Below are 9,144 nucleotides of genomic sequence, written 5' to 3'. Positions count from 1 at the left end.
AAGAATCAACATTGTGAAAATGACTATACTACCCAAAGCAATCTACTGATTCAATGCAATCCCTATCAAACCACCATTGGCATTTTTCACAGAACTAGAACAAAAAATTTCACAATTTGTATTGAAACACAAAAGACCCTGAATAGCCAAAGCAACCTTCAGGAAGAAAAACGGAGCTGGAGGAATCAGGCTCCCTGACTTCAGACTATACTACAAAGCTACAGTAATCAAGGCAGTATGGTACTGGAACAAAAACAGAAATATAGATCAATGGAACAGGATAGAAAGCTCAGACATAAACCCACGCACCTATGGTCACCTTATCTTTGATAAAGGAGGCAAGAGTATATAATGGAGAAAAGACAGCCTCATCAATAAGTGGTACTAGGAAAACTGGACAGCAACATGTAAAAAATGAAATAGAACACTCCCTAAAACCATACACAAAAATAAACTCAATATGGATTAAAGACCTAATAAGGCCAGACACTATCAAACTCTTAGAGGAAAACATAGGCAGAACACCCTTTGACATAAATCACAGCAAGATCCTTTTTGACCCACCTCCTAGAGAAATGGAAATAAAAACAAAAATAAACAAATGAGACCTAATGCAACTTCAAAGCTTTTGCACAGCAAAGGAAACCATAAAAAAGACAGACAACTCTCAGAATGGGAGAAAATATTTGCAAACGAAGCAACTGAGAAAGGATTAATCTTCAAAATATACAAGCAGCTCATGCAGCTCAATATCAAAAAAACAAACAACCCAATCCAAAAATGGGCAGAAGACCTAAATAGACATTTCTCCAAAGAAGATATACAGATTGCCAACAAACACATGAAAGGATGCTCAACATCACTAATCATTAGAGATATGCAGATCAAAACCACAATGAGGTATCACCTCACACCAGTCAGAATGGCCATCATCAAAAAATCTACAAACAATAAATGCTGGAGAGGGTGTGGAGAAAAAGGAACCCTCTTTCACTGTTGGTAGGAATGTAAATTGGTATAGCCACTATGGAGAACAGTATGGAGGTTCCTTGAAAAACTAAAAATAGAACTACCATAAGGCCCAGCAAATCCACTACTCGGCATATACTCTGAGAAAACCATAATTCAGAAAAATTCAAGCACCACAATGTTCACTGCAGCTCTATTTACAATAGCCAGTACATGGAAGCAACCTAAGTGTCCATCAACAGTTGAATGGATAAAGATGTGGCACATATATACAATGGAATATTACTCAGCCATAAAAAGAAACGAAATTGAGTTATTTGTAGTGAGGTAGATGGACCTAGAGTCTTTCATACAGAGTGAAGTAAGTGAGAACAAGAAAAACAAATACTGTATGTGAACACATATATATGGAATCTAAAAAAAAAAATGGTTCTGATGAACCTAGGGGCAGGACAGGAATAAAGACATAGACCAAGAGAATGGACTTGAGTACATGGGGAGGTGGAATGGTAAGCTGGGACGAGGTGAAAGCATAGCATTGACATATGTACACTATCAAATGTAAAATAGATAGCTAGTGGGAAGCAGCTACATAGCACAGGGAGATCAGCTCGGTGCTTTGTGACTACCTAGATGGGTGGGATAGGGAGGGTGGGAGGGAGATGCAAGAGAGAGGGGATATGGGGATATACGTATGCTTATAGCTGATTCACTTTGTTATACAGCAGAAAATAACTCAACACTGTAAAGCAATTATATTCCAATAAAGATGTTTTAAAAAAAAAAAGACAATGTCAAGAGAATGAGAAGACAACCCAGAGACTGGGAGAATGTCTTGCAAAAGACACATCTGATAAAGGATGTTATCCAAAATATACAAAGAACTCTTAAAACCCAACAATAAGGAAATGAACAAACCAATAAAAATGGGCCAAAGACCTAATGAGACTCACCAAATAAGATATACAGATGGCAAATAAACATATGAAGTCTTTGTCATGTCTACTGCAAGAATGAAGACCATTCTCAGCAATCAGGCTGTCCACATTCTCGAAAATATTGACATTACTCTGAAAGAACACACAGTTATTATGAAGGGCCCCTGAGGAATCCTGAAGAAGGATTTCAGTCACATCAAAGTAGAACTCAGTTTCCTTGGAAAGAAAAGAAGAGGCTCCAGGCTGACAAATGTTGGGGAAATAGAAAGGGACTGGTACCTCTAGCACTATCTGTAGTCACGTACAGTGCACGACCAAGAGTGTCACCCTGGGCTTCCATCACAAGATGAGGCTGTGTATGCTCACTTCCCCATCAATGCCATTATTCAGAAGAATGTGCCTCTTGTTGAAATCCAAAATTTCTTGGGTGAAAAATAGATCCACAAAGGTTGGATGAGGCCAGGAGTTGCTTGCTCCGTATCTCAAGCCCAGAAAGATGCGTTAATTCTTGAAGGAAACAGCAGTGGACTTAAATCAAATTTAGCTGCTTTTTTTCAGCAGGCCACAACAGTTAAAAACAAGGATATCAGAAAATTTCTGGGTAGTATCTACGTCTCTGAAAAAGGAACAGTTCAGCAGCCTGCTGAAAAAGTTTTAAGATGTCCAGCTACCGAAACAAGATGCTGAATGATTCCCAAGACATATTTGTGATACTTTAAAGATACAGTAAAAGCCCTGTATTGAAAAGAAAAGATATTCCACATCACATGTCATCAGGGAAATGCAAATTAAAACCACAGTGAGAGGTCTTCCCTGGTGGTGCAGTGGTTGAGAGTCGCCTGCCGATGCAGGGAACACGGGTTCGTGCCCCGGTCCGGGAGGATCCCACATACCGCGGAGCGGCTGGGCCCGTGAGCCATGGCCGCTGAGCCTGAGTATCCGGAGCCTGTGCTCCGCAACGGGAGAGGCCACAACAGTGAGAGGCTCGCGTACTGCAAAAAAGAAAACGAACAAAAAAAAAAAACACAGTGAGATTCCACTACACACCCAGTAAAATGGCCAAAATCCACAACGCTGGCAAATGCTGGGAGGATGTTGAGCAACAGGAACTCTCATACATTGTTGGTGGGAATGTAAAATGTACAGCCACTTTGGAACACACTTTGGCAGTTTCTTACAAAACTAAACATACTCTTAACACATGATCCAGCAATTGTGCTCCTTGGTATTTACCCAAAGAAACTGAAAACTTATGTCCACACAAAAACCTTCATATGGATGTTTACGGCAGCTTTTCTCATAATTGCCCAAACTTGGAAACAACCAAGATGTTGTTTCAGTAGGTGAATGGATAAATAAACTGAAGTACATCCAGACAATGGAATATTATTCAACACTGAAAAGAAATGAGCTATCAAGCCATGAAAAGACACAGAGGAAACTTAAACGCATATCACTAACTAAAAGATGCCAATCTGAGAAGGATACATACTACATGATTCCAACTATATGACATTCTGGAATAGAAAAACTATGGATATGGTATTTGCCAGGGGTTAGTGAAAAGAGAGGGATTAATAGGTGGATCACAGACGATCTTTAGGGGAGTGAAAACACTGTATGATACATGCCATTATACATTTGTCTGAACCTGTACACCGTACAACACCAATGGAAACTATGGACTTTGAGTGATTATGATGTGTCAGTGCAGATTTACCAATTTCAACAAATGTAGCCCTCTGGTGGGAGATGTTGATGATGCAGGGAGGCTATGCATGTGTGGGGGAAGGAAGATATATGGAAAATCTCTTTACCTCCCTCTCAATTTTGCTATGAACTCAAAACTACTCTAAAAAAATAAAGTCTTTAAAGAAACCCAGGAGCTGGCTGAGGTCTCCCTGATACACTGAGGTGGGCCTCACAGGGCGGGCCCAGCAGCCCAATGCAGCAGCGCCCGCCGGGGCCATATTTTGGGAGTGACCCTGGACTGAGTAGGAGCGGTACCAAGATGGTGTTTGAAACAAGCACCAGATCAAAGAATAGATCTGAGAAAACAGAGGATATACAAGAAGGAAGAAGAAGGAAGCCCATCAGTTGGAATAGAATCACCAAATTGGAAGAACTAACAAGATGACAAATTGGGGGGGAAAGATAAGAGTTAAATTAGAGTCAGAGTGAGGTGCCGGGGCTTCTATGGCTGGTTCCATTTGTACCTCAGAAGCACAGAGCCCCAGTCTGAGTACTCCTGTCACATATGGGTATGGGGTACTTCCTCTCCCTAGAGACAGCTACATGTGTCCCTGAGAAGGGGGAGAATACCAAACACAACGGATGACACCAGAAATACATTTATGGAATTTCAGTTCTCTGGAAACCTCTCAGACAATGTCCATTTCAGTAATATCATAAAATGACTTCTTCAACAGGCACAGTTTATAAGAGTAGAATTAGAAAGACAATTATAGAAAACTCTTGACAGTTGTGCAAACAGAAAATTGTTTCTAAGGGCTTACACAGTCAGCATTTGCTAATGTCCTGATCTTATGTCCAGTAGGCACTGGATGGCCAGGTTTCTGTGATCATGGCAGATGGAAGAGTTTCAAACTAAAGGCTGAATTTGACCATGGACTGACTTCCTCCTGGCCCTGAACCGATTTCCCATGACTGACTTAGTAATATAATTTGTGGTAATAATGTGTTAACATGTCATATAAATCTTCATATATTCAGCCCTGACTTTATTATTGTGGACCTCCTGGGGTGTGGATTCATTTCCTGTTAGGCAGCCTTTACATAGTTTTTGCTTTCCTTAGCCCATTTGTGCGAAGCTGTGCCTTTTTACTATGTTCGTACAAAGAAGTATATGGATAGGCACCTAAGCGCCATATTAATTGTTAACCCAGACCGGAGAAGTTACATAATTTTATTTATTTTATTTAATATACATTTCATTGTACAGAAAAATAAAAGTTAGAAGGAAAAAGCTTTATGTGTTAAATTAGTTAGAAAGAAAACTCAGTTAAGTTTTAATTAAATTAATTTTACTTAAGTGCTAATATTTTGAAACCCAAAACTAGAACATTCTGTTAAGGCGTATGGGTTATACACAACGGGGAGAGTTGTGTCCCAGAAGTTGAATAATGACCTAGGGCTCCGCCAAATACTGAGCTGCTTTATTTACCTAACTAACAAATATCTAAAGAAAATAGGATGGAACCTGTTTTCCTGCTAACGTTGATGATTGCTAGATAAATACAGAAAGGTCTGACATACAGTCAGGTATCAATAAAGGCAAGGGCATGAGTCCTAATTGAACAGCTCTTGTGTGCTAGGATTTCACCAGGTTCTGGGGGTACTGGGGTGAGGAAGGGGTCAGGTTAGGGATATGGGAAAAGCAGTTCTCTTATGTCCAAAGTTGTCTGGGCACTTCCACGGCTGAGTTCTCTGAACTCATCACTCACTTCCCCACTTCCCTAGTTTCAATAAGCATGTTGCTTGGAAACTCACATAAAATGTGAAGTGGGAGCATTGCAAAGCAACCTGTCATAACCCACCATGCCCTGTTTTATTACCTTTATGGTATTTCAAGGTGAAAGCCTATATTCAGCCTTGTCTTTTGCTTTCTCGGGGAAATTCCAGACAGCTGCAGAGAAGCTATGAAGCTTCTCGTGCCAGTTGGTGGGACCTTGTGCTCTCACACTCTGATCTGCAGGAAGCAGGTCCAGAGGTCGGCTCTTCTCTACGACAGGGATTAGTCTAGGAGCCATTTACTAAACTGGGCATGACCGCCAGTCCCTTTATCGCCTCCTAAATTCCACAGTACAACCTTAGATATGGAACCTTTTTTTCTTTCTTTCTTTTTTTAATTTAAGTTTTACATAAAGAAATAGCTTGGAAGCTATTTCCAGACCAATTTATCTGCTGTTATGGGAACCCTCTTTAAGGAAAAGACATAATCTGTCTAACATCCTTCATACACCCACTCCCCTTTCTCTTTTCTAATGAAAAATGTGCTGTGGTGAAACTCCCTCTGCATCAATCTTAGGCTCCAAAGGCCATCTGGCTAACACAGGACACTGTACTTTCCTGTGGCAAGAAAATGAACATTTTTTTTTAAGTGAATGAAAGTAATTCCTCACATTTTTTTGAGATATAGCAAAAAACTGGAAGAGAATCCTAGGAAAGAGCTAGCAAACATTGCCAATAGGCCAAAGTCTCTTCATATTTAACAGGAAGAGGGTGTTTGACCTTTTCTCCACACCACTGCGTATGTGAATTTCTGACCTTGCCCCTGCATTTCTTACTTGTTGTCTCTTGTACAGCAGGTGGTAAATCATCACTCCGCTGAACCCCAGCCCTGCTGGAAAGTGCCTCTGACTCTAGAAAGAACACTGTAGGTGACTGTTCAATTAAAGGCACAGGGTCTGCAGTCAAAAGATCTCCATTTGGGACCTGTGTCCATCACGTACTCATTATATAACTTCGAGTGATGTTATTTACACTAGCGAAGCCTGATTTCTCATCTGAAAAATGGGATAATAGTAGTACTTACTTCAGTTTCCTCATCTATTAAAAGGAAATAATAACATTATGTTTCTCCCTGGGTTAGTGTGAAGATGAAATAAAGAACACAAGGTGCATAGCACGGAGTGTGGTATATAGCAGGCATTCAAAAAACGGTAGTTACAAGGATAATGACAATAAGAGGATGGCATTGAGAAAATGACTTGCAGTTTAGGTTAGGACATACCAACACAGAGTGAGAAGAGCTCTCCTCTAGCCAGAATACAGTTTCTCTTGAAAAATGCCTAAAAGGCCTTGCTGTAGTTAGTCTAAACTAAGTTTATTCTGCTCTAACTACCCATCAGTTGTCTTTATACCTGTATGTCCCACAGGCAGCTCAGATTCAATGTATTTAAATTTAGGCATCTTAACTCTTTTTGACTGTCATGTCAACCATGTCCTTCTTTCTGTAGTATTTTAATGTTACCTATGCCTCCTGCAAACCAGCAGCCTGAGAGTCACCCTGAGACCTTCCCCAACCCTCTGCCTCCCTAATCTTTCACCTCCTGAATATGCCTTGAATCCATCATTCTCAGACCTTCCATATCATCACTGCCTTATTCGAAGCCTCATCCCCTCTCTCCTGTACTACTGCAATAACCTCTTAGCCACTCCTCCTCTCTAATCTCTTTGCTCTCTGCTCCACCCTCCATACATCCTTACCACACACATGATCATTCTAAAAAGCAATTTGATTGGTGTCACTTCTCTGACTAAGCCCCTGCAATAACTCCCTACCAATAAAAGGATTATCTGCAAACTCCTGGCCAAGTGTACAGGTCCTCCACGCTCTAACCCTCCCTTCCCACGCCAACCTCATCCCTGCCAATCTTTCATGATTGTCGAACATTCCTCTTATAATCTCAAGAATATTGTAGGGTCCAGACTCCAAGATGGTCCCCAATGATCCCCACCTCCTGGTGTTCATGACCTTGTGTAGTCTTCTCCCACTTTGTACCAAAGTTGGTCTGGGTGACCAACAGAATGGCAGAATGATAATAACCTAATCACTCCTGAGATTAGGTTATAATGACAAAGGCTTCTATCTTGGACTGTCTTTCTCTTGGATTACTTGCCCTATGGAAAGCCAGCTGCCATGTCATGTGAGTAATGCTATAGAGAGGCCATGGTGAGGAACTGAAACCTCCTGCTGACAGTCACGTGAGTGAGCTTGGAGACTGCTTCTCCAGCCCCTTCAGATGACCACAGTCCCAGCCAACACTTGAGAGCAACCTCATGACACACCATAAGGCAGGACCATCCAATTAAGATTCTCCCAGATTCATGACTCTCAGCAACTATGTGAGATCTCAGATACTTACTATTGTAAGCTGCTAAGTTTCAGAGTAATTTTTTATTCAGCAATAGATAATACAAAAATCATCTTCATTTAAACCTCCTTTCTCTTGTACATTCCTTTATACATGATATATACCATCCATCCATTGCCACCATGCAAGCCTCAGCTAAAAAGTCACTCACTCTATAAAGCTGTCCCGCTCCTCTTCCACACCCTGTCTGCACTGTCATTTGTGTTTACACAGCATCTGGTACTTAACTCCACTGTGACCCTTGTCACATTGTCCTCTGTGGTGGACTGAATAATGGTCCCCCCATGATGTCAACATCCTAATCGCCAGCACCTATAAATGTTACCTTATATGGCAAGAGGGACTTTGCATATGTGATTAAGTTAAGGATCTTGAGATGGGGAGTTTTCCTGGACTATCTGGATTTCATGGGTTACCTGGAGATCATCATAGAGACCCATATAAGAGGGACCCAAGAGGGGTCAGAGTGAGGAGAAAAGATGATGTGACCATGGAAGCAGACACTGATGGGCTTTGAAGATGGCGGAAGGGGCCACAAGCCAGGAAGACGTCAGCCACTAAAACCTAAAAAAGGCAAGAAGACAGATACTTCTCTAGAGCTTCCAGAAGGATGTGGCCTCCTGGCACCTGAGTTTAGCCAAATAAGATCCATTTTGGATTTCTGATCTCCAGAAGAGTAAGAGAACAAATGTGTATTATTTTAAGCCTCTAAATTTGTGGTCATTTGTTACAGCAGCTATAGAAAACTAACACATCCTGTATTTCTTTATTTATCCTGCCCTCCGCCCCCCTGCCCCATACACAGTAGACCGTTAACTCCTTGAAGATCCTGTCACATTTAACTGTCCCCAGGACCTAAAATAATGCCTGGCACATATCACTAAATATGTGTTGGTTAGTCAAATAAATGAACTAGTCTAAACTCTTCAGGTTACAACTTGAATATTTCACTATACAGTCGCCCCTCAGTATCTGCGGGGGATTGGTTGCAGGACCCTCACAGATACCAAAATCCTCAGATGCTCAGGTCCCTTATATAAAATGGTGCAGTATAGTTGCCCTCTGAATCCACAGGTTCCTCATCTGCAGATACAGAGGACCAACTATATAATCAAAGGTATTGACTTCCTTCAAGCAATTTTTTTTTTCCTGGTAAAATGTCACTGGTTTTCATAGATCCAGATAGAAATACAATTCCTGTCTAGAAAAAAAATCTCAAAAATCTCTTATCCTTGGAGCAAAAGAATGTCAGAGGTCATCTCCTGGGTGTAATGACTGAGATAGAATATATTTCTGGAGTAGATTCTTTTCTTCTTAAGTGCGAGTCCTAAAAGAGGCAT

General features: G+C 41.0%; 1 pseudogene; it reads left to right on the top strand.

The window, feature by feature from the left end:
- Positions 1–1,982: 1,982 nt before the first annotated feature.
- On the top strand, positions 1,983–2,594 carry LOC132515517 (large ribosomal subunit protein uL6-like; annotated as a pseudogene).
- Positions 2,595–9,144: the final 6,550 nt, after the last annotated feature.

This window comes from Lagenorhynchus albirostris, chromosome 2, assembly GCF_949774975.1.
Source record: "Lagenorhynchus albirostris chromosome 2, mLagAlb1.1, whole genome shotgun sequence".
Lineage (NCBI taxonomy): Eukaryota > Metazoa > Chordata > Mammalia > Artiodactyla > Delphinidae > Lagenorhynchus > Lagenorhynchus albirostris.
The sequence above is the reverse complement of the archived record's forward strand: the minus strand, read 5'-3'. Positions and strand labels throughout refer to the sequence as shown.